This window comes from Eutrema salsugineum, unplaced genomic scaffold (assembly GCF_000478725.1).
Source record: "Eutrema salsugineum unplaced genomic scaffold, Eutsalg1_0 scaffold_12, whole genome shotgun sequence".
Classification (NCBI taxonomy): Eukaryota; Viridiplantae; Streptophyta; class Magnoliopsida; order Brassicales; family Brassicaceae; genus Eutrema; species Eutrema salsugineum.
The window spans coordinates 5254734-5276914 of NW_006256895.1; the positions used below are offsets into that span (position 1 = coordinate 5254734).

The following is a 22181-nucleotide window of genomic DNA, read 5'->3' on the forward strand; positions in this document are numbered from 1 at the left end:
CAAGGTTACGGGTGTCTTGGGCAATTTTTTCATGTACCTCAGCGATTCGTCTCTTGATGACTTCTGTGATTTTTGAACTATCTATGGTTTGTGATAGCTGCACGTCCATGCTATCAACATGAGTGGAAAGAGCTTCAAATTTACCATTAAGGTCATTGTACAAGCAGCCTACTCTTATATCCACATCGTCTGCTAATCTTTGCAGCTTCATAAGAAGTGGTTGCACCATAAGCTCGAGTTTGTTGTCTTGAGAGGTTGGAGATGATTTTGGAGCAGATTGGAGATTTATATGGGCGTGATCTTGTGCTCCAAGTTGATGATTAATCTCAGCTGCATTAACTGATTTGCAGACATTAACAGAATGCTTCTGATTTTTGAGAAACAATTTCACCATGGCTTAAGTTCTTAATTTTCCTTATGATCATGTAAAGTATAACATGATGTTCTTCCTTGATCAGGACAATTGTTTCTGCTGCTTGCAGCAAGATTATCAATCAAGATGTAAGCTTCTTCCACAATCCTTGTCATGAAGTTTCCAACGCTTGCTACATTTAGATGTGCCTTAGATGTCCATTCAAGACCTTCATAGAAGGTGTTCAAGATGCATATCTCTGTAAAACCGTGGTGAAGACATTCCCTAATGTAGCCTTTATAACGATCCCAAGCTTCATGAAAAGGTTCGCCTCCTTTTTGTTAGAAACTATAAATCTTGTCTCTAAAGAAGTTTGATCTAGAGGTGGTGTAGAAATGGTTAAGGAAGGTAGCCTTGCATTCGTCCCATGATTCGAGTGAACCAGGAGACAAAGACTTAAACCATGCACGTGCCTTATCACATAGAGAAAATGGAAACAACTTGTACTTTATGTAATCTGCAGGAACTCCGATCGATTACTTGGTGCTGCATATTTCTTCAAAATCTTCAAGAGGGTCCATGGGACTCTCCGATGCATCGCCATGGAACCGGTTCTGCTTAACCAATTTTATGAGCTTCGGGCTGATCTCATAGTCTACGTTGATGGGTTGTACACTAATGGGAGAACGGTTCTCATAGAAAGCATACAGAGTGTTATAATCTTTTAGAGTTAAGCGAGGAGCGTTTTGGAACCTAACGTGCTCATCAACGTTTTGCTGGACGTGGTGGTTATCTCTAACCCTATCTAAACTTTGTAAGTGTCTATTGTTCTCGCCATCTCAGTGGTGTATACATATATATATATGTATATAATTTTTTGGTATTTTTTTATATAGATTTGTATATATATATATATATATTTTTTTGGTTTTTTTATATAGATTTATATATATATATATATTTTCGTTTTATGGTTTATATATATATATATATTATATAAAATAATGAATTTTTTTTAGTTATATATATATATAGATTTATAGATAATTTTTTTTTATTTTTTTCTTTAATACTAATTTATATATTTTTTTTTTATATATAAAAATAATAAACAAATTTTTTTATATAAAATAATAAACAAATTTTTTTTTTCTAAAATGAACAAGAGAACGTACTTTAGACTCGATTCTGACCTGAAACTCTAGGCAACGTTAAAGGTCCCCGACAACAGCGCCAAAAACTTGATGTGCTCAGGTTTTAACCTAGTTTTCTGCAAGCGCACAGATGTACGTTGTAGTATTTAGGGGTCGATCCACTGAAGACCAAGTAACTGCAATACGAGTTTACTTGAGATGAGAACTGAGCTAAGATGAAAATATGGGTGTTTGTTTGGGGGTTGTGAATAGTAACGAAAATAACAAATAATAAACTTAAAAATAAGTAAACAAAGATCAAATCAATACGAGAGGGTGTTGGGCGTTAGGGAATTCGCCGGGAATCATAGACTAGCTAACAAGAGAATTAAACATAAAGTTTTCTATAGATATGTTCCTGAAATCAAAACCATACTAACCTAGTAGTATTAATCACAAATCAATTCACTTAGATTTACTAAACTCCCATTCAGTTCTCTAAGTTTCTAGACAAATTAATTTGATAATTTCACAAAACGCTTTAGATCGACTCACGCCGTCTAAGAGAATTTGCTCATCTAAATAGGGTTAATCGATTTGACAACACTTACGGTGAGGAAATCAACCTAATCGCAGTAGTTAGATGGTCGATCCAAGCCACATAAACGAAACACAAATTTAGGCGAAAAACGCTAAAGATAAACCCTAATCTAACAAACCAGAAATCAATTCATGAATTCCCTTTCAAAATCCCTTAAAACCCAACAAGGGAATTACTCAATCATAGTGTATAAGAACATCACAAAAGTATTGTAGTTTTCTGGAAATTAAATAAGAGAAAGGTAAAGAATGAACAACGAGGATGAAGATGGAGATCGATGATGGCTCCTTCGGCAACTCCTTCTCCCGAAGACGGCAACTCCGAGGGTATGCGGCTCTTCTCTGCTTTCTCTCCACGACTTGGTCATTAGAATGACCTAAAACGAGTATATATAGCCTTCTAATTCGTTGGAAACGTCTAGGGTTTGAAGAATAAGTAGTGGGCTGAACTTGGGTTCAACTAGGTCATTTTCGGACGTCAATGATGTCTGGCCGCGGTCACGTTGGTCCTGAATGCGGGGAATCATGGTCTGGCCGCGGTCGCGGCCTATGCTCTCCTTCGAGACTGCATTTTCTGTCTTTAGTTCATCGGGAATATCTGAAGATCTAACTGTTGGATTGTCTCCAAACCAATTGCATTAAAAAGCTGGTTGTCTCCTCTTTGGTTTCTCAAATTTTAAGGAATGATCAGACGGGGAGAAGGTCTTCATCGAGTGCCATACTTCTGACGGTCTGCATTTATCTAAAATTGCTCATTTGTTCCAAATTGCATATCTTTAGTCCAAATTTCCTGAAAAGTCTTTTAAAACTCTAAAACGTAGAAATCACTTAAAACCACTGAAAACAGAGTTAAAACACCTGCATAAGATATTAAAAAGATCCATAAAATTGTCAAAATCCGGTGTTATCAACAACTAGACAAAGCAAACAAGTGAAGCAAAAAATGACTCAGATTCAAAATAAGATAAAGCTAAAACTCTAGATGTGATCATAGATCAAGGTGGTTTCAATGCTAATCTATAATGCTAAGCAAACAATGCAACACTTGCTAATCCTTAGTCTAGACTTCTAAATCAGATTAATTCATTCTCATGACAAAAATCCCTTTTGTTAATTACCTAATCAAGACTAATTCTCATTAGTGAATAGACAATTAACAAGCATGATAACCAATGTCTAAAATGACCAAACAGCCTCTTTATGCACCTAATCTAGAGCTAAGTTAAACTGAATCCTACACAGAAAGACATAGCAAGCATCACATGATCTCTAAATCCAATTAACTTAGAACTCTAAACAAGACTAATCCTCTCTCAAGGGATTAATCACAATCTTAATCAACATTCAAACCTAATTCTCACTAGTGTAATGATGATCAAGATGCATTAGATATCAGTTCTAACATGTCATTTAAGCTCAAACAAACATTCTCATGGCATTAAAAACATAAACCCTTAAGGTAGCTCTTTCAGACATTTCATCAAACACCTTGTGGGTGGAGAATGCCTAAGGTCTAGATCTGAGGGATTATCAAAGATCTAGCATTAAGAGCAGCTAACTAAGGAAAGGAAATGATAATATAAAACCTAAAAATCCTAAATCAAACATCTAAGCACCCTAATCTACACACCTAGAAGCTTAAAAGAATATTACTCACTAATCATGTTTAACACACCATTTCTTTTGCAAGAGGTGATGTTAATCATGATTAACAAGCTAAAAAAAAGGATCAGATGATAAGAAACAGCCTTGAATGATTAAAAACGAGGTATATCTTAACACAAAGAACAAACTTTCATAAAAGAAGCAAAGAAACAAAGAGAAACAAAAGGCGATCCAAATATAGTTTAGGGTTTTCTCCCCAAAAATATGTATACTAAGGGGTCTAGACCGGGTCAGCCCAGGACAAACTGGGTACTGACCCGGTTCGGTTGGGTAAAAGATTTCTTGCTCCGCCTTGTCTTGTCTTCTCTTCACTCGGAGCACAACTTGGAGCAAAGAAATCTGGGCTTGTGTTACACATTGTTCCAGATCCTTCTTACTCGGAGCTGCCAACTCGGAGCACTCACCAGTTTTCCCTCTTGCTCTGGATCACCTCACTCACAGCATCACTTGCAGCATGGCTCCCAGAATTAATCGCATGTTGCTCCGGGTTAGTCCTAAGTCGGAGCACAAGTCGGAGCAAAAGATCTTCATCTTCTTTTTGTATAAAAGTTCTTATCTTGTTCCTTAAGAGTTTGGAACGATTTCTAGTGTAAAAACGATTGAGGAAAGTCGTTCTACACGCTGCCCACGTTTTTAGTGAGGCAGGTTCTAAAAATTTTAGCCACATGCTGGCATTGTCTCTCAAAGAGAATTGGAAAAGACTACACTTGTGGTAATCCCCATTTGCTGTAATGGTTGAACATAATTCTTTGAACGTCTTGATATGGTCCATCGGGTGTTCGGAATAATAACCATAGAATAGATTTTGTTGAACTAGGTGGATGTATGGTACCTTAATTTCGGTTTTACCATCCTCTGGTAAGGCTGGTTGAATAGCTCTTTGATCTCCTAAGAACTTCTCAAGTGAGTCGAAGCTTCCAATTAGTTCATCATCATCTTCACGCTTTGCTGATCCGATTAGCTCCTCATCATTATCGATCGGATCATCAAACTCATCGTCGCTCAGGTCATCTCTGCTTGGATCACCATCCACACGATATGGTGGATCACCAAGAGTTCTGAGAACATATTCCTGGTCTCTCATTACGGAGAAACCTGAAAAATTCAAAAGAAAACTGAAAGTAAACAAGTGTTCTAATGGATTTAAGCTGGGATTCGCAACGAAACAAATCAGAGTCCCCGGGGTGTAAACAGGGATTGGTCGGTTTGTTTTTGCTAAGCTTCAGGTTTTAAATTTATAACCCCTAAATGTCTGCAAGTGCACAGATGTGCGTTGTAGTACTTAGGGTATCGATCCACAGAGACTTAGTTGTTTTAGTACGAATTCACGCTAATGCTTAAATCAGACTAGAACTAAACAAGTTTGGGTTTTGGTTTTGGGTTTTGGTGGTCACTAAATCTAAATTAAAAAGCAAGTAAAAAGCAATTGAAAAACGAAAGCAAATGAAAGCAGGTATTCGCAGGCTGTAAACAATTAAAAACAAACGCTGGGCTCAAGGGTATAAACACCTTCGGTTGAAAGTAGAAGGCTGTAAACAATTAAAAACAAACGCTGGGCTCAAGGGTATTCGCAGGGATTCATGGATTAAACCTATTTCGAAATTAACCAAATGATAAAGGTAATGAACTACGTATGTTCTAGAACTCGATGCACGGAAGTATAAAAGCCTACTTTCGCAGCACTAAACAACTAACTCTTGCAACCCTGATCAGTAGGTTTCCACTCTGATCCTTGAAGGAGAAGATGCAATAATTGAACAAGACTCATCAACATTCACAACTCAACTATAGGTAGGTTTCCACTCCTATAAAATCATTGCTCGTTTCACCCTAGTTCAGACAATCAATGAAAGCTTTCGGAACATATCATATCAGATCGGTTTCTAAGTGGCCAGTAGAGAATCATGCAGTAAGATTAAAGGCAAAAAAAGAACATCTAGAAGATTATAAATCCTAAGTCTATCGATTCATAGAAGAAGACAAACGAAATTCCCTTTGAAAAATCCCTTTAAACCCAACTGGGAAACTACTCAAACATACTGTAACAAAGCATCACAGAGTATTGAAAGTTGTAGGAAATTAAAGAAAACATGGAAGAAGAATGAAGAACAGAGTCGCAGATGGAGGCGCGATGATGCTCTCCTCGACGGCTCCTCTTCGAAGATGGCGGCTCCTAGGGTTTGTGAAGCACACACACAAACTCTCTCTCTCTCTCTCTCTCTCTCTCTCTCTCTCTCTCTTTCTGTCTAAATTTTTGGTCCCCCTCTTTAGAATGACCTAAAGGGGGTATTTATATCTTCTTCAAAAATAACAAAAAGAATTGAATTGGGCTTTAATTGGGTCGTCTGGGAATTGAACGACTACTGGCCGCGGTCGCGGTGCTTCTACCTACGGGAAAATAGGCTTTGGCCGCGGTCCCGGCTTGTGCCATCTTCTGAGACTGCATTTTTTGTCTTTATTACATCGGGGTATCAGAAGATCTAACCGTTGGATTGTCTCCAAATAAACTGCATTAGAAAGCTTGTTGTATCCTCTATGTGGTCACAAAATTTGGGGTTGATCAGACAGTGAGAAGCTCTTCATCGCTTGCCATACTTCTGACGGTCTGCATGTATCCAAAATTGCTCATTTGTTCCAAATTGCATATCTTTTGCCCAAGTTTCTTGAAAAGTCTTTTGAAACTCTAAAACAAAAACACTTTAAAAACCTTTGAGACCAGAGTTAAAACATCTGCATAAGTGATAACTAGAGATTTTCAGGCTCTAGCAAAGGTTATCAATCCCTTAGCTGTTGTAGCATAAAGAGTTTATCAATTCAATGTGTGGTAGACACTAGAATGTAAGACAATTACTTAATTCAAGCAAAATGGTGAATTTTGTTGGTGACTGTTTCTTAAAACAAGATTAAAACTAGAACTAAGACAAGTGATTAAGTAAACTAAACAAGAAAAAGCAATTAAATAAGATGAGATGATATGAAATGATGGAAGCATGAGATTATAGACATGATAGTTGGCTAGGGTGCTCTGGTGCTAAACTAGAAGTGCTAATGACAATAATGAAACATGATTCAAGTGATTTAGGATTCTATTCAAGCATTAATCTTTTCCAAGCATCAAGACACAAATCAAGCCATTTCACATACCCAATCATCATTGGAGATCGAACAACCAAACAGCATTAAGAATTAATCCCAAGTGATCATTTATGAAAATAACAAACATCATCATGGCATTAATGCATAAACCTCTAATATAGCTCTTTCAGGAGTTTCATCAAACACCTTTACTGCAAGAAAAACCCAGATTCTAGATCACAAGTGATGTGCAAGGATCTAACATAGAGATCAGCTATTTAGAGAAATGAAAACATGGATCTAACCCTAAGCACTCCTAATCTAACACTTTGTACCCTAACCTACATATCTAGAATCTCATTAAGCAACTACTCAGTAATCATACTAATCTCTCAGATTTGAGCCCTTATAAAAAGAAAACAGATTCTTGAACCCTACGAATATCTTGTTTTAAATGATGGGAAATGATTAATGATGGGAAATGAAGATGGAGGAGATAGATAATGATGGATTGCAGCTCTAAACTCAGAATATCTTTGATCCCTCTTGATTAAAACTCACAAAAGGAGGGGAAATGAAGATGGATAGGATAGATGATGATGGATTGCATCTTTAAACACAAAAGATCCTTGATTTCTCTTGATTAAAAACTCACAAAGTATGATATCTCTTACAAAGGAAGAGTCTTTTCACAAAAGAGGCAAGGAAATTAGAGAGAATAAAGCTTAGTCTGCCGGATAATGCCTAAAACATATATATAGGTAGGGTTTCTTGATGGGCCAACCTAGAACAAACTAGGTATTGGTCCCAAAAAGGCCCATAAAAATGTCTTGGTTCGAGAATATATCGAGGTGAAAGTGGTCGGTGCAGGACTTCGGTGTGGCTCTAAGAAAATCTTAAAAACAAATACCGACCAGACTTCTCTCGGTGTGGCTGGTCGATAAATCTTCGGCTTCTGAACCTCCTCTACACCGAGTAGAATTCGGTTGGCGCAGCATCTTGGAAATCCTTCAGCTTTTTGAGTTCCCAAAGGCCAGCCAAAAACGTCAAGGCTCCAAGGTCATATCGACCAGATTTTGGTCGGTATTTCTTCTTGATATGAATGAAAACCGCATGCACCAAATCCTTCATAACTCCTTTCTCAATGGTCCAAACCTTGATCTGTGAACTCCATAAACTATATGATTCATTCAGCTCCAACTTTGATGAAGGCCTCGAACCCGTCTGACGTCAAGGCTTCCGTCTCGCCGGTTCTTTGAGGCGCATCGCGTAAGTCTTGATCGGCCTGCGAGACATGTGTTCCTTCGGATTGCAAAATCTCCCAGCTCACGGCTACAAATCGTCGGATTCTAAGTGTTCCGGAAACTAGACTCATTTATCTTGATTCGTGATGAAGACACTGGAAGCTGAATCGTAGTTTACGTCCTTCGTATCACACGATCAAAGTAGAGGTATTGTTGGCTCCAAAGCATTTGTCCAAGTTGTTGTACACTGGTGAGGGTTCCTCCATGATCCCAGCTCCAAGTTTCTCCCAAAAGTCTCCAAATGACCTGAGAACACTCCAAAAATGCAGGAAACTCTAGGACCTTATGCAATCCCTAAACAAAGCTAGAACCAAAGACAAACTCTAACAAAACTATCTAAATGTATGCATGAAACTCAATATTTGGACAAAAATGCAATCCTAAACATGGCAAAATATGAGTATATCAATATGACATTATTATGATCCATAAAAGTGGTCAAAATACGGTGTTATCAACTCTCCCAGACTTACCTTTTTGTTTGTCCTCAAACAAACTTAGATCAAGCCAGGAAAGAATTTTAAATATCGCAGGAACTAAACAATATCTCAGTGACCGTCCTTCTAAACCATAGCTTATCGTGTAACATCTATTAGATCTAGTCTAGAAAATTCTCACCAAAATTCAAGCAAAACTAGTCCGTTAATCCATCATGCGAAAATCTACACACTTGGATCTAACTTCCAGTCAACTAGCTCTCTATATTCATTAAGTGTAATAGTGAATTATCATCAAAGACATTATTCAGGGTAGACAGCGTTTGACATTAAGGGCTGTTTAAGTGGTGGAAATTAAGTGTTTTAGGTTATCTGAAGATCTGGAGGATGCAAGATATTATGCAAAACCGCAAGTGAGAGAAACACCTGTTGGTGACCGCAAATTTTCGGTAACTTCTCCTTTGCCAAATGTTGTTGCATAATCTTCCTCCTTTGTTGTAAACAGCTGTTCCCCCAAACTTAGATCTTTTCCGGGAATCAGAAAGATGATCTCCAAAACTCCATATAATCGGACTCTTGCTTGCCTCAAGTATAAAATTCGATCCTTTTAGACTCTATAAGGTTTTTATTTCCTTTCCTTTCTTATTTTTTCTTTTCTTCTCTTTTTCATATATATATATATATATATATATTTTTGGAAAGGGAAAACACCTTTTATAGAGAGGGAGTCTAAAGGACGAAAATTTACCAAGATTTTGAAGTTTTTCCAAGGCAAACTGAGTTTTCTCCTTTTGTTGAATCATTCTGATAATATCGCAGGTCTCCGTCTTCAGTGACCGAAAACCGCGTTGATCCTCTTTCTCTCCGACGGTTTTGCACATATCTTCATATAGGACAATGAAAAACAAGAGTGCATGTGGTTTGAAAGAGGTTAGGTTCGGTCGGGAACTAGCTAAAGATGAACTAGCCATTCAGGATAAAAAAAAGAGTGGTAAAAGGATAAAGGAGTCCTGAATGTATGATTCGTTTCCATGATCTAACGCTTTAACGAGAAAATTAAGTCAAAATTAAGTCCAGATAAAATGAGTTAGTATGTCCTGTCGGAAAGAATTTCCATGAATTGAAGTCCTCTGGTGGGAGTTCGGAGTGCAAGTATTCTAGCTACCGCCTAGTCTAGGCCTAAATAAAAAAAGAGCAAAAAACGTAGAAGCACACTGGTCTAAATCATCACGGTAGTGTTTCTTGTGTTCCTGGTTTGAAAAATTTTTGAAAAACTTTTTGAAAAACATTTTGAAAAAATATTTTGAAAAAAAATTTTGAAAATTTTTATGTGTCCAAAACAATACTTAAAACAAATCAAATTTCATTAATAACAGATGAACATCCTCCCCCAGACTTATTTCACACTCTCCTCAGTGTGATAAATCTCGGAAAGAATGGTAAATAAAATTGAAAATTGAAATCTTTAAGTGTACTTATCGTGCCGGAGAATGCTGCTCGTCTTTTGTATTTGTTCTTCCTTATTAAAAACCTGAAATTAAATGAAAAAAAAACAAAGCAATGGAAATAGAAAATAAAGGTCAAAGAGAAATAAATAAAATACCAAGTGGGTTGCCTCCCACTAAGCGCTTGTTTTAAGTCGTTAGCTTGACATTGTTGCTCGATTAGACATATCCGGGGTCGTAACACTCCTTGATCTCTTTTTTGGCCAATGATGGATCAATCAAAAGCATCACTTCTCTCTCGTCTTCTCTTTCTTCAGCCAGATATGGCTTTACACACTGTCCATTCACTGTGAATGAGTTTCCGGTTTTGTCCCATAGGACAATGGCTCCGTATGGTTTGACTTCCTTTATCGTAAAAGATCCGGACCATCTTGAACGTAATTTCCCTGGAAAAAGCTTAAGACGAGAATTGAAAAGAAGAACTTTATCGTTAGGAGCAAAAGTTCGATGAATAATCTTCTTATCGTGATATGCTTTAGTCTTCTCTTTGTAGATCTTCGAGTTTTCGTAAGCATTGTGTCGGATTTCCTCTAACTCGTGAAGTTAAAGTAGTCTTCTTTCTCCATCTTTTTTCAAGTTCATGTTCATCTCCTTAATAGCCCATTGCGATTTATACTCGAGCTCTACTGGAAGATGACATGCTTTTCCGTAAACTAGGTTGAATGGTGTTGTTCTTAATGGCGTCTTGAATGCTGTTCGATATGCCCATAATGCATCGCAAGCTTGGTAGACCAATCCTTGCGATAAACTGTAGTTGTTTTCTGCAAAATCGACTTGATTTCTCTATTCAAGATTTCTACTTGATCGCTAGTTTGGAGATGGTATGGAGAAGCAACTTTATGCGTAACTCCATTCTTTTTAAGAAGATTTTCGAAAACCTTGTTGATAAAATGCGATCCTCCGTTGCTTATCACAATTCTAGGAACTCCAAAACACAGGAATATTACAGACCTAAAACGCTTCATGACGACTTTTGCATCATTGATAGGACTAGAGACTGCTTCAACCCACTTAGAGACGTAGTCTACTGCTACCAAGTTGTACTGATTTCCGAAAGAAGTCGGGAACGGTCCCATAAAATCTATTCCCCAGATATCGAAAATTTTGACTTCTAGAATAAAATTTTGTGACATCTCATTCCTTTTGCTTATGTTGCCCATCCCTTGGCTTTATCGCATCACGATATATAAGCTTGGGTATCTTTGAACAAAGTAGGCCACCAAAAACCTGCTTGTAAGATCTACGAGGCGGTTTTGAAGGTTGCGAAGTGTCCTGCATAAGACGAGTTATGGCATCCTAATAAAGTTCCTTCCATCTCTTCTTCAGCCACGCATCTTCAGAATAACCCATCAGCACATCTCTTGTAGAGATAAGGTTCATCCCAAAAATAATGTCTTATGTCTCGCAGAGATTTCTTCTTCCTATATCCAAAAAATTATGGTGGTTCTACATCAGCTGCTAGGTAATTTGCTATGTGCCTAAACCATGGGGTGTTGAAAGCATCTGATCTTTGCATAAGTTCCCTTGGTGGTGCGGCATCAGCATTGGTTGGGGTTGTATATATTGCATAGATGTTTTCTTCTGGCAAACTATCATTTAAGGGCAATCTTTCTTCAATTCAAATTCGTGAAAGATGGTCTGCGACTCCATTATCTACTCCTTTTCGATCTCAAATTTCGATGTCGAATTGTTGTAGTAGGAGGATCCATCTTATCAACCTCGGTTTAGCGTCTTTCTTAGACATTAAATACTTGATTGCAGCATGATCAGTATGAACTACAACCTTAGATCCTACGAGATAAGAACATAATTTCTCAAATGCAAATACGACAGAAGTTCTTTCTCTGTTGTAGCATAATTGCATTGAGCTTCGTCTAGAGTTCTGCTTGCGTAGTAGATTCCGTGCAGTTTCTTATTTTTTTCGCTGGCCAAGAACTGCTCCGACTGCATAGTCACTTGCATCGCACATGATTTCGAATGGGAGTTCCCAATCAGGTGCTTGCACGACTGGAGCGGAAACAAGGGCTTCTTTGATCTTATGAAACACAGCTAAGCACTCATCATCGAACTCGAAGTTTGTTTCCTTGCAAAGCAAACGCGTAAGAGGTCTAGCTATTTGAGAAAAATCTTTTATGAAGCGCCTATAGAATCCTGCATGTCCTAAGAAACTATGAATTCCTTTTACGTTTGTAGGGGGTTGTAAGCTTGTCATGACTTCGATTTTCGCTTTGTCAACTTCAATTCCTTTTCCCAAAATTCTGTGCCCAAGCACGATTCCATCTCGTACCATGAAGTGACATTTTTCCTAATTTAATATTAAGTGCTTATCTTCACATCTTTGCAGAACTTTATCAAGATTGGCTAGGCATTTTTCAAAAGAAGATCCATAGACGGAGAAATCTACAATGAATACTATTGGTCAAGAAAGGTTCTATGCTTTAGGGCTTGAATCGGTTTAAGTCTTTAATAAGGAGAGAAGGCTCAAGGGATCACGTGTGAGGTTTAAGGAAGAAGAGAGTTGGTGTCCGTACAATGGTCCCCCCTTTACGCGTCTTTCACACTTGGTCTTGTGACCGTTGGAGCTGTCACTATCTCTCGGGATCCATGCTCAAGACTCACATGTTTCCTTATGTGTCTAACCACTTTCTTTTGTATTGTAGCTTAGCTAAACCTAGTTTCTATTCTGTCTCCTCTATATATGTATCAAAGACGAGAATGAAAAAGCACACCACTTTGGGAACTCTTTCTCTCTTCTCTTTTGCATATTCTCTCAAATCTCTTTATTCCGCTTAGTCTCTAAATAATCTAACATGGTATCAGAGCCAGGTTCCGATTTCCTGAGTTTCTTTTCTCTACTCTTCAAACCTTATTCTCTAAATCTCTCACTCTCTAGTTCGCTCATCTCTTATTCTCTTGTTTCTCAAAACTCCTCAAGAACAAAATGAGTTCAAACGATGCAAACACCGAGATCTCAAAACCGGTGGTGATTCCTGTTATCCTCAAAGGAGGAAACTACTTGTTGTGGTCTAGAACCACAAAGACGGCGTTGTGTGGACGAGGGCTTTGGAATCACGTCTTAGAAGAGCAGATTCCCGAAGAAGACGCCACCAAAGAAGGAAAGAAGGATGAAGAAGCCAAAGCTGTGGAAGCAAAATGGTTCCAAGAAGACCAGACCGTGCTTGGCATCATTCAAAACTCCCTTGAGCCGACGATTCTTGAAGCTTACTCCTACTGTGAGACAGCAAAATCTCTGTGGGAAACTCTCAAGAATGTGTTCGGTAATGATACAAACCTGAGCAGAGTCTTCGAAGTCAAGAAGGCGATTAATGACCTGAGCCAGCAAGACATGGAGTTCAAAGCTCACTTTGGGAAGTTCAGATCTTTGTGGGCTGAGCTAGAGATGCTGAGGCCGAGCACTTTGGATCCTAAAGTTCTCAACGAAAGGCGAGAGCAAGACAAAGTCTTTGGACTCCTTCTCACGCTAAACCCCATCTTCAACGACCTCATCAAGCACATTTTGAGAGAGGATAAGCTCCCAAGCCTTGAAGACGTTTGTGCAAGGATCCAAAAGGAGCAGGGTTCTATTGGTCTCTTCAAGAAGCAAGAGCTCATCTCGGCCAACAAAGGTGTCTTTAAACCCGATGACAGGAAGCCATGGATCTGTGACCATTGCAAGAAGAAGGGCCACATCAAAGATAAATGTTGGATTCTTCATCCTCACCTGAAGCCGAGCAAGTTCAAGGATGCAAGAGCTAGCTTTGCTCAAGAAGGAGCCGGTGCATTGACACAAGGTGGAGATGGTGCCATGAATGTCTCGACTGAGTTTGTGAGAAAGACCGACCTTGAGGCTCTTATCAAAGCCTTAGCCGCAAAACAGTCTGGTATCACCTTCTTCTCTAATAAACCTAAAACCGCTTTAGTTGTAGATTCAGGTGCATCTCATCATATGATTAGTAACCCTGAACTGTTAAACAACATAAAACCGGCTTTAGGAAATGTTGTGATAGCTAATGGTGATGGAATTCCCATAGAAGGAACTGGTAACCTAAAGTTATTTGATAAAGATAGTAAAGCATTGTTTGTGCCTAAGTTCCCTTCTAACTTATTATCGGTTAGTAGAGCTACCAAGGACTTAAACTGTTATGCGATATTTGGTCCTAATGATGTTCACTTTCTGGATATTAAGAATGGGAAGGTACTTGGAAAAGGGGGAACCAAAGATGATCTATATGTTCTCGAGGATCCTTCACCAAGCGACTCAAATGCTTTCTCTTTTAATTCATGTTTTACTGCAAGTTTGAACTCTATTTGGCATGCTAGATTAGGTCACCCTCACTCGCGTGCTCTTGAATTAATGTTACCTGATGTTGCCTTTGATCACACAAGTTGTGAATCTTGTATTCTTGGTAAACATTGTCGAGTTATTTTCCCTAAATCATCTACTATTTATGAACATTGCTTTGACTTGGTTCATTCTGATGTGTGGACTTCACCTTGCATGTCTAGGGATAGTAATAAATACTTTGTGACCTTCATTGATGAAAAATCAAAATATACCTGGATAACTTTACTTCCCTCTAAAGATCGTGTATTTGAAGCATTCACAAACTTTCAAAATTATGTGACTAATCATTTTAATGCCAAGATTAAGATTCTTAGATCAGATAATGGCGGTGAGTATACAAGTCACAGATTCAAAGAACATCTAGAAAAGCATAGCATCTTACACCAAACCAGTTGCCCTTACACTCCACAACAAAATGGAGTTGCTGAGAGGAAAAATAGACATTTAATGGAGGTGGCCAGGTCGATGATGTTCCATACAAATGTGCCTAAACGTTTTTGGGGAGATGCTGTCTTAGCCGCATGCTATCTCATTAACAGGACCCCAACAAAAGTCTTACAAGACTCATCACCATTTGAGGTACTTAACAAAACTAAACCCTCATTAGATCACTTACGTGTTTTTGGGTGTGTTTGTTTTGTGTTTGTTCCAGGTGAACAGAGAAACAAACTTGAGGCCAAAAGCATAAAGTGTATGTTCCTTGGGTATTCAACAACTCAGAAGGGGTACAAGTGCTATGATCCTGTTAATAGCCGCACTTATGTGTCCAGGGAGGTCAAATTTCTTGAGAACCAGGGATACTATGACAAGAAGAATTGGGAGAGTCTCAAAGACCTGTCAAGCTCTCCATCTGATCTTGCTACTAGTCTGCGGTTCTTGCTGGATCATCTTGGGAACCCAGTCCTGCCTAAGCAAGTGCATAAGCCGGTTCCTACAAATACTCAAGAAGAAGCTGAGCCGGTACCATTGAATTCAGAAGTAAATCAAGAAGAGGAGCAGAGTCAAGAGCCAACTCCAGATGACTTAGAAGTGGAGGCAGAGGAATCAGTCCCACAAGAACAAGGAGAGGCGGTTGTAGAGGAACCTGTTCAGCCATTAAGAAGAAGTACTAGGCTCATCAAGGATCCATCTAATCGGATTGTAGAGGAACCTGTTCAGCCATTAAGAAGAAGTACTAGGCTCAGCAAGAACACCAGAGTCTACTACAATAGTCAAGCTGTAGCTCATCCAATTCAGGCTGTTTATTCTCTTGCCTTGTTGCCCTCTGATCATCAAGCGTTCATGGGAAAAATTGAGGAACATGAGATTCCTCAAAGCTATGAAGAAGCTAAAGACAAGAAGGAGTGGATTGAAGCTATAGGTGACGAGAGAGGAGCTATGGAACGCAACCATACTTGGGATGAAGCCGAGTTACCACCAGGGAAGCGAGCTGTGAGCTCAAAGTGGGTTTTCACTATCAAGTATAAGAGTAACGGTGAAATTGAGAGATACAAGGCTCGGTTGGTTGCAAGAGGGTTCACTCAGACCTTTGGAGAAGATTATACAGACACGTTTGCTCCGGTTGCCAAGCTCCATACTGTAAGAGTAGTCCTCTCTCTCGCTACTAATCTCTCGTGGGATCTGTGGCAAATGGATGTGAAAAATGCATTCCTTCAAGGGGAACTTCAAGAAGAAGTTTATATGACCCCTCCTCCAGGCTTAGAGGATATTGTTGCACCTGGTAACGTTTTGAGATTGAGGAAAGCTATATACGGATTGAAACAATCTCCAAGAGCCTGGTATAACAAGCTTAGTACCACTCTGATGGAAAAGGGGTTCAAGAAGTCTCACTCGGATCATACTTTGTTTACCCTCCAGAGCTCTCAAGGTCTGGTGGTTGTTCTTGTTTATGTAGACGATCTTATCATTTCTGGAGATGACAAGGAGGGAATTCAGTCTACAAAAGCCTTTCTTAACTCGGTATTCGACATTAAAGACCTCGGCGAGCTCAAGTATTTTCTTGGCATTGAGGTGTGTAGGTCTCCTGAGGGTCTCTTCCTGTCTCAGAGGAAATACACAGTTGATCTTCTCAAAGAGACAGGAAAACTTGGAGCTAAACCAGCCAAAATGCCGCTTGAAGAGGGCTACAAAGTCAATCGAAAGGGGGAGAAATCAGATGAAACCTTCAAGGATGTATTTCGGTATCGACGACTTGTTGGCAAATTGATCTATCTCACTCTCACAAGGCCAGATCTCTGCTTCGCCGTGAATCAAGTAAGCCAACATATGCAAGCTCCGACAGTGTATCATTGGGGTATGGTGGAAAGAATTCTCAGATATCTCAAAGGGAGTCCAGGACAAGGCATTTGGATGGGAAAGAACAATAATACAGAGATTGTGGGATATTGTGACTCAAATTGGGCTGGCGATCGTGTTGATAGAAAGTCAACAACTGGGTATTGTACTTTCATTGGTGGAAATCTTGTAACCTGGAAGACTAAGAAGCAAAAGGTGGTCTCATGCTCAACCGCAGAAGCTGAATATAGGGCAATGAGGAAGCTTACAAGTGAATTAACCTGGCTTAAGACGCTCCTTAAAGACTTTGGCATTGAGCAAGAAGGTCCGATTACAATGCATTGTGATAACCAAGCTGCTATACACATTGCAACAAACTCGGTGTTTCATGAGAGAACAAAGTCTATTGAAATAGATTGCCACAAGGTCCGTGAGAAGATTGAGGAGGGTGTGGTGTTACCGTGCTACACAAGAAGTGAAGACCAGTTGGCTGATATTTTCACTAAGGCCGCAAGTCCTAAAGTTTGCAACAATCTCTTTAGCAAGCTAGGACTTGTGGACCTTAGTCGCCCTTGATCATAGTCCTTGATCCATGGACATCACACTCTTTTTCCCTTAACAAGGTTTTGTCCCATGAGGTTTTCCTTGTTAAGGTTTTTAATGAGGTGATGCTCATGGGTCTTCAAGCTTAGCAATCTAAACAACTTCGATGGCTAAGCTTGAGGGGGAGTATTGGTCAAGAAAGGTTCTATGCTTTAGGGCTTGAATCGGTTTAAGTCTTTAATAAGGAGAGAAGGCTCAAGGGATCACGTGTGAGGTTTAAGGAAGAAGAGAGTTGGTGTCCGTACAATGGTCCCCCCTTTACGCGTCTTTCACACTTGGTCTTGTGACCGTTGGAGCTGTCACTATCTCTCGGGATCCATGCTCAAGACTCACATGTTTCCTTATGTGTCTAACCACTTTCTTTTGTATTGTAGCTTAGCTAAACCTAGTTTCTATTCTGTCTCCTCTATATATGTATCAAAGACGAGAATGAAAACGCACACCACTTTGGGAACTCTTTCTCTCTTCTCTTTTGCATATTCTCTCAAATCTCTTTATTCCGCTTAGTCTCTAAATAATCTAACAAATACTTCCATGAAATCTTCAATAAAGTATGTGAAGATCGACATCATGCACCGCTGGAAGGTAACAGGTGCATTACACAATCCAAAAGACATACGTCGGTAAGCGAACGTGCCATATGGACAAGTGAATGTCGTTTTTTCTTGATCTTCCGGGCCAATAGGAATTTTGAAAAATCCAGAGTATCCATCAAGGAAGCAATAATAGGGGTTATTAGCTAACCTTTCTAGCATTTGATCTATGAAGGGAAGTGGAAAATGATCTTTCCTAGTTGCTGCTTTCAGTTTCCTGTAATCGATGCACATACGATGTCCAGTGATTGTTCTTGTAGTGATCATTTCATCTTTGTCGTTTTTAATGACATTGACTCCTCCTTTCTTTGGGACAACATGAACTGGGCTAACCCAAGTGCTATCTGAGATAAGGAAATATTATTCTGGCTTCTTAAAGCTTCATAATCTCCTTCTTGACAACATCCATGAGGTTAGGGTTTAGTCTCCTTTGACTTTCGATTGAGTTCTTAGCATTATCCTCTAAATTAATCTTGTGCATACAAAGATCTGGAGAGATTCCAGGTATGTCATCAAGTGAATATCCTAAGGCTTTTCTATGCTTTCTCAGCTCAGACAACAGCATTGTGGTTTCTTCTTCTGTCTAGCTCATCAATCCAACAAGTTTTGCGATCCAAAGTCGGTTTATCGAAATTTTTGTTCATGTCAAATTGCATAACTAGACCGCCTAGATAAAGGTCAATTTTTCCTTCAGGAACATTGATTATGGCTCCAGCTGTAGATAGGAATGGTCGTCCAAGAATAAGTGGATCCTTAGGCTCTCTTTCTAGTCCTAGAACTACGAAATCAGTTGGTATGAAACATTTTTCGATTTCGACGGGAACATCTATTAAGATACCTACGGGTTGTCTAACAGAACAATCAGCTAATACTAAGGAATTTTAGTGGGCTGGAAAGTGTGTTCTCCTAAAAGTTTTGATACTAAAATAGGCATCATGTTTATGCTCGATCCCAAATCACAGAGAGCACTCTCAAGAGCCATATTATTGATGGTGCAGGAAAGTACGAAGCTCCCATGATCGTTTTTCTTCTGAAGAATCTGGCTTTGCAGGATAGAACTACATTCATGGGTTATCATCATAACACCTTCTTCAAGAGTTAAAGAATTTGTTAGAATACCCTTCATGTGTTTTATTAAACCAGGAATCATAGCACAAGCTTCTACGAAAGGTAATCTCACATTTAATTAATCGATTAACTCCTTCAGCTTAGCTTTTTCTTTCTCCTTCTTCGGGGCTCTTAAGGCTCTAGGATATGGAGGTTTAGGTTTATAGACACGAGTTGGTGGAGGGGGAATTGGGTATTCTCCAAGGATTTCCCGAGATGTATGTTCTCTTACTTCTTCTCCATCCTTCTCTCCTACCACTTCCTTTTCAACATCTTCAATCGTGAGTCTTGCTCTTGCTCTTTCTTTTTCCTTTTCTTTACCCTTTTCCTCATCTTCGGGATCTTTAGGAAATTCAGGCTCTTTGTATGCTAAACCACTCCTAAGTGTGATAGCTTTCACATGATCGGAGGGGTCGGCTTCACTACAGCTTTCGAAAGAACTTTCACTTGTATCCTCCTCGGAATTATCCATGTTCTTAGACTTATCTTTGATCATCAGGCTAAAGAGGGTGGAAAATTTTTCACTGAAATCTTCTTGCATCTTTTTCATTTCAGAGCTAAGATCACTGATTTCCCTAGACTTAGATTTTTGAAGCTCTAAAATTCTTTTATTAAGGTTTTCAGCTTCAGAAGAGGAAAAACTAGGATAGGGATTTAAAATAGATTGAACAACCCAGATTTGTTCGGAAGAGGGTTTCCCGCGGTCGTATGACTCATGACCGTGGTGGAATAATTCTTGGCCGCGGTCTGAACAGATCGACCGTGGTGGAAGTGTGTTTTCCCGCGGTCCGAAAGGATGGACCCGCGGTGATCAGGCTGGAAAGGAAAATCTTGAATTTGATAGACTTCTGCAGTGTTCATTATCTCTTGATTATAAGAATCCATTGGGTTGTTCCAGCCATCAAAGTTACATGTATTGTGTGCCTTGATTGGTTGTTGTAATCCAAGTTGACTCATTATGTGATGGAGACACTTCATAACTTCAGAGATCTCTTCTTTCTTCTCAGGAAGTTCAGAATTGCTAAAAATTGCTTGGTTTTGGATGCTGTTTGCGAGATTGTTGATGAAAACACTAGCATCTTCTACAGATCTAGTTGAGAAGTCTCCATTACTTGCTGTGTCGAAAGAGTGTTGTAACTCTTGAGTTACGCCTTGATAAAAGATACCCATCAGGTATTCGTCGGTATATCCGTGGTGTGGGCAATCCCTTTGTTATTCTCTAAATCTCTCCCAAGCATCTAAAAGATCTTCATCTTCTTTTTGTTTAAAAGTTCTTATCTTGTTCCTTAAGAGATTGCAACGATTTCTAGTGTAAAAACGATTTAACAAAGTCGTTCTACACGCTGCCCACGTTTTTAGTGAGACAGGTTCTAAAGATTTTAGCCACTTGCTGGCATTGTCTCTCAAAGAGAATGGGAAAAGACTACACTTGTGGTAATCCCCATTTGCAGTAATGGTTGCACATAATTCTTCGAACGTCTTGATATGATCCATCGGGTGTTCGGATGAATAACCATATAATTGATTTTGTTGAACTAGGTTGATGTATGGTACCTTAATTTCGGTTTTACCATCCTCTGGTAAGGCTGATTGAATAGCTTTTTGATCTCCTAAGAAATTCTCATGTGAGTCAAAGCTTCCAATTAGTTCATCATCATCTTCACGCTTTGCTGATCCTATTAGCTCCTCATCATTATCGATCGGATCATCAAACTCATCGTCGCTCAGGTCAACTTTGCTTGGATCACCATCCACACGATATGGTGGATCACCAAGAGTTCCGGGAACATGTTCTTGGGCTCTCATTATGGAGAAACCAGAAAAATTCAAAAGAAAAAATGAAAGCAAACAAGTGTTCTAATGGATTTAAGCTGGGATTCGTAACGAAACAAATCAAAGTCCATTGCAACGGCGCCAAAAACTTGATGCGGTGTAAACAGGGGTTGGTCAGTTTGTTTTTACTAAGCTTCAGGCTTTAATTTTTTTTTCCTCTACCTAACTATTACAATCACATTTGGCCTATCATAGAAGTGGTTTGTGGACCATCTTCGACCGGCCCGGTATGATCGATTTGGGAAATATAACTCCTCTTGCTCGAGCTCTTTTTGCAAGACTCCGCCCAGACATTTTGAATTCTCGGAATATGGGATAAGGTGAACTCTGAGAAACTCTTACGAAGGATACGTAAGGATTCCAACTCTGTCATAATAGACGGCCAATCTGCTGGTGATTCAGATATGCTCACAAGGTCCGAATAGTCGGTCTGAAAATGCACCGAAGTCATATTTCTTTCTCTCAGGCAAGACATAGCCCATAAGAGGCAATCCATCTCGCCGTGAAGAGGCGAGAAGCTTCTACGGCATCCCTGTAGTCCAAAAATCTCATTCCCTCTGCCATCCTCAAATCTCCACCCAAAGCCGCTAACCTGTCCGTGATTGATCCAAGAAGCATCAATCCGACATATCGGGATCTGCAGTACCTCGGGTAGTGATATCGGGGTCTGAGGGGGGGCCAACGCCTCAACATGAGCATCATCGTCGTCTTCAGGTTGGTTTGCTAATCTCCAACTTTCTGCTTCCACCTTCGCGTGGATTAAGGTGTCTTCCGGGGAAACTTCTTTTCCGTTGAAGATTTTCTCGTTCCTTGCTTTCCAAATAAACCATAGGATCCAAGGATATACATCCTTTTGAGGATCTGTCATGCCATGCTTTTGTGTTTTCTATAAGAGAAAACTCATATTTTGATAAATAGAGGTGCTCGGGAAGACACCCGGAAGGGACGGAAAGTCCGATAACGCCCAGACCTGTAAAGCCGGGGGACATAAGAACAGTAGATGGTTTGTAGACTCCTAAGGATCCCCACAGCGGGGATATCGTTTGTCTGAGCCCATATGTCGGTAGGTGAGGTTTTGGCATGTTGCAACGCACCCTGATAAAGATTGCCACATAAAGTGTTTCATCTTTCCAGGTGTACGGACTTTCCAAACATGTCGTAGAAGGGCCGTAATACTCGGTTCCCTCATCGCTCCAGCTTCCTGTTCTAACTTTGTCCTTCTAATCAGATACTGACTTAACCGAATAAAGTCCCGATTTGGAATGATTCCAAGCATATCCATCCAAGGTACAGGAACGACTAGGTCTCAACCCAAGGATGAGAGAGACATACTCAGGTTGGCAAAAATCTCTAAG

At 39.5% G+C, this 22181-nt stretch overlaps 2 non-coding genes across 2 annotated transcripts; both read left to right on the forward strand.

Annotated features, from left to right (window-relative positions):
- Positions 1-616: 616 nt before the first annotated feature.
- Positions 617-727, forward strand: LOC112089525. Its single transcript, XR_002901163.1, has one exon. It is a non-coding gene; the product is annotated as a small nucleolar RNA R71 (small nucleolar RNA).
- Positions 728-20179: 19452 nt separating this feature from the next.
- On the forward strand, positions 20180-20287 carry LOC112089587. The gene has a single exon (XR_002901221.1). It is a non-coding gene; the product is annotated as a small nucleolar RNA R71 (small nucleolar RNA).
- The last annotated feature ends 1894 nt before the right edge of the window (positions 20288-22181 follow it).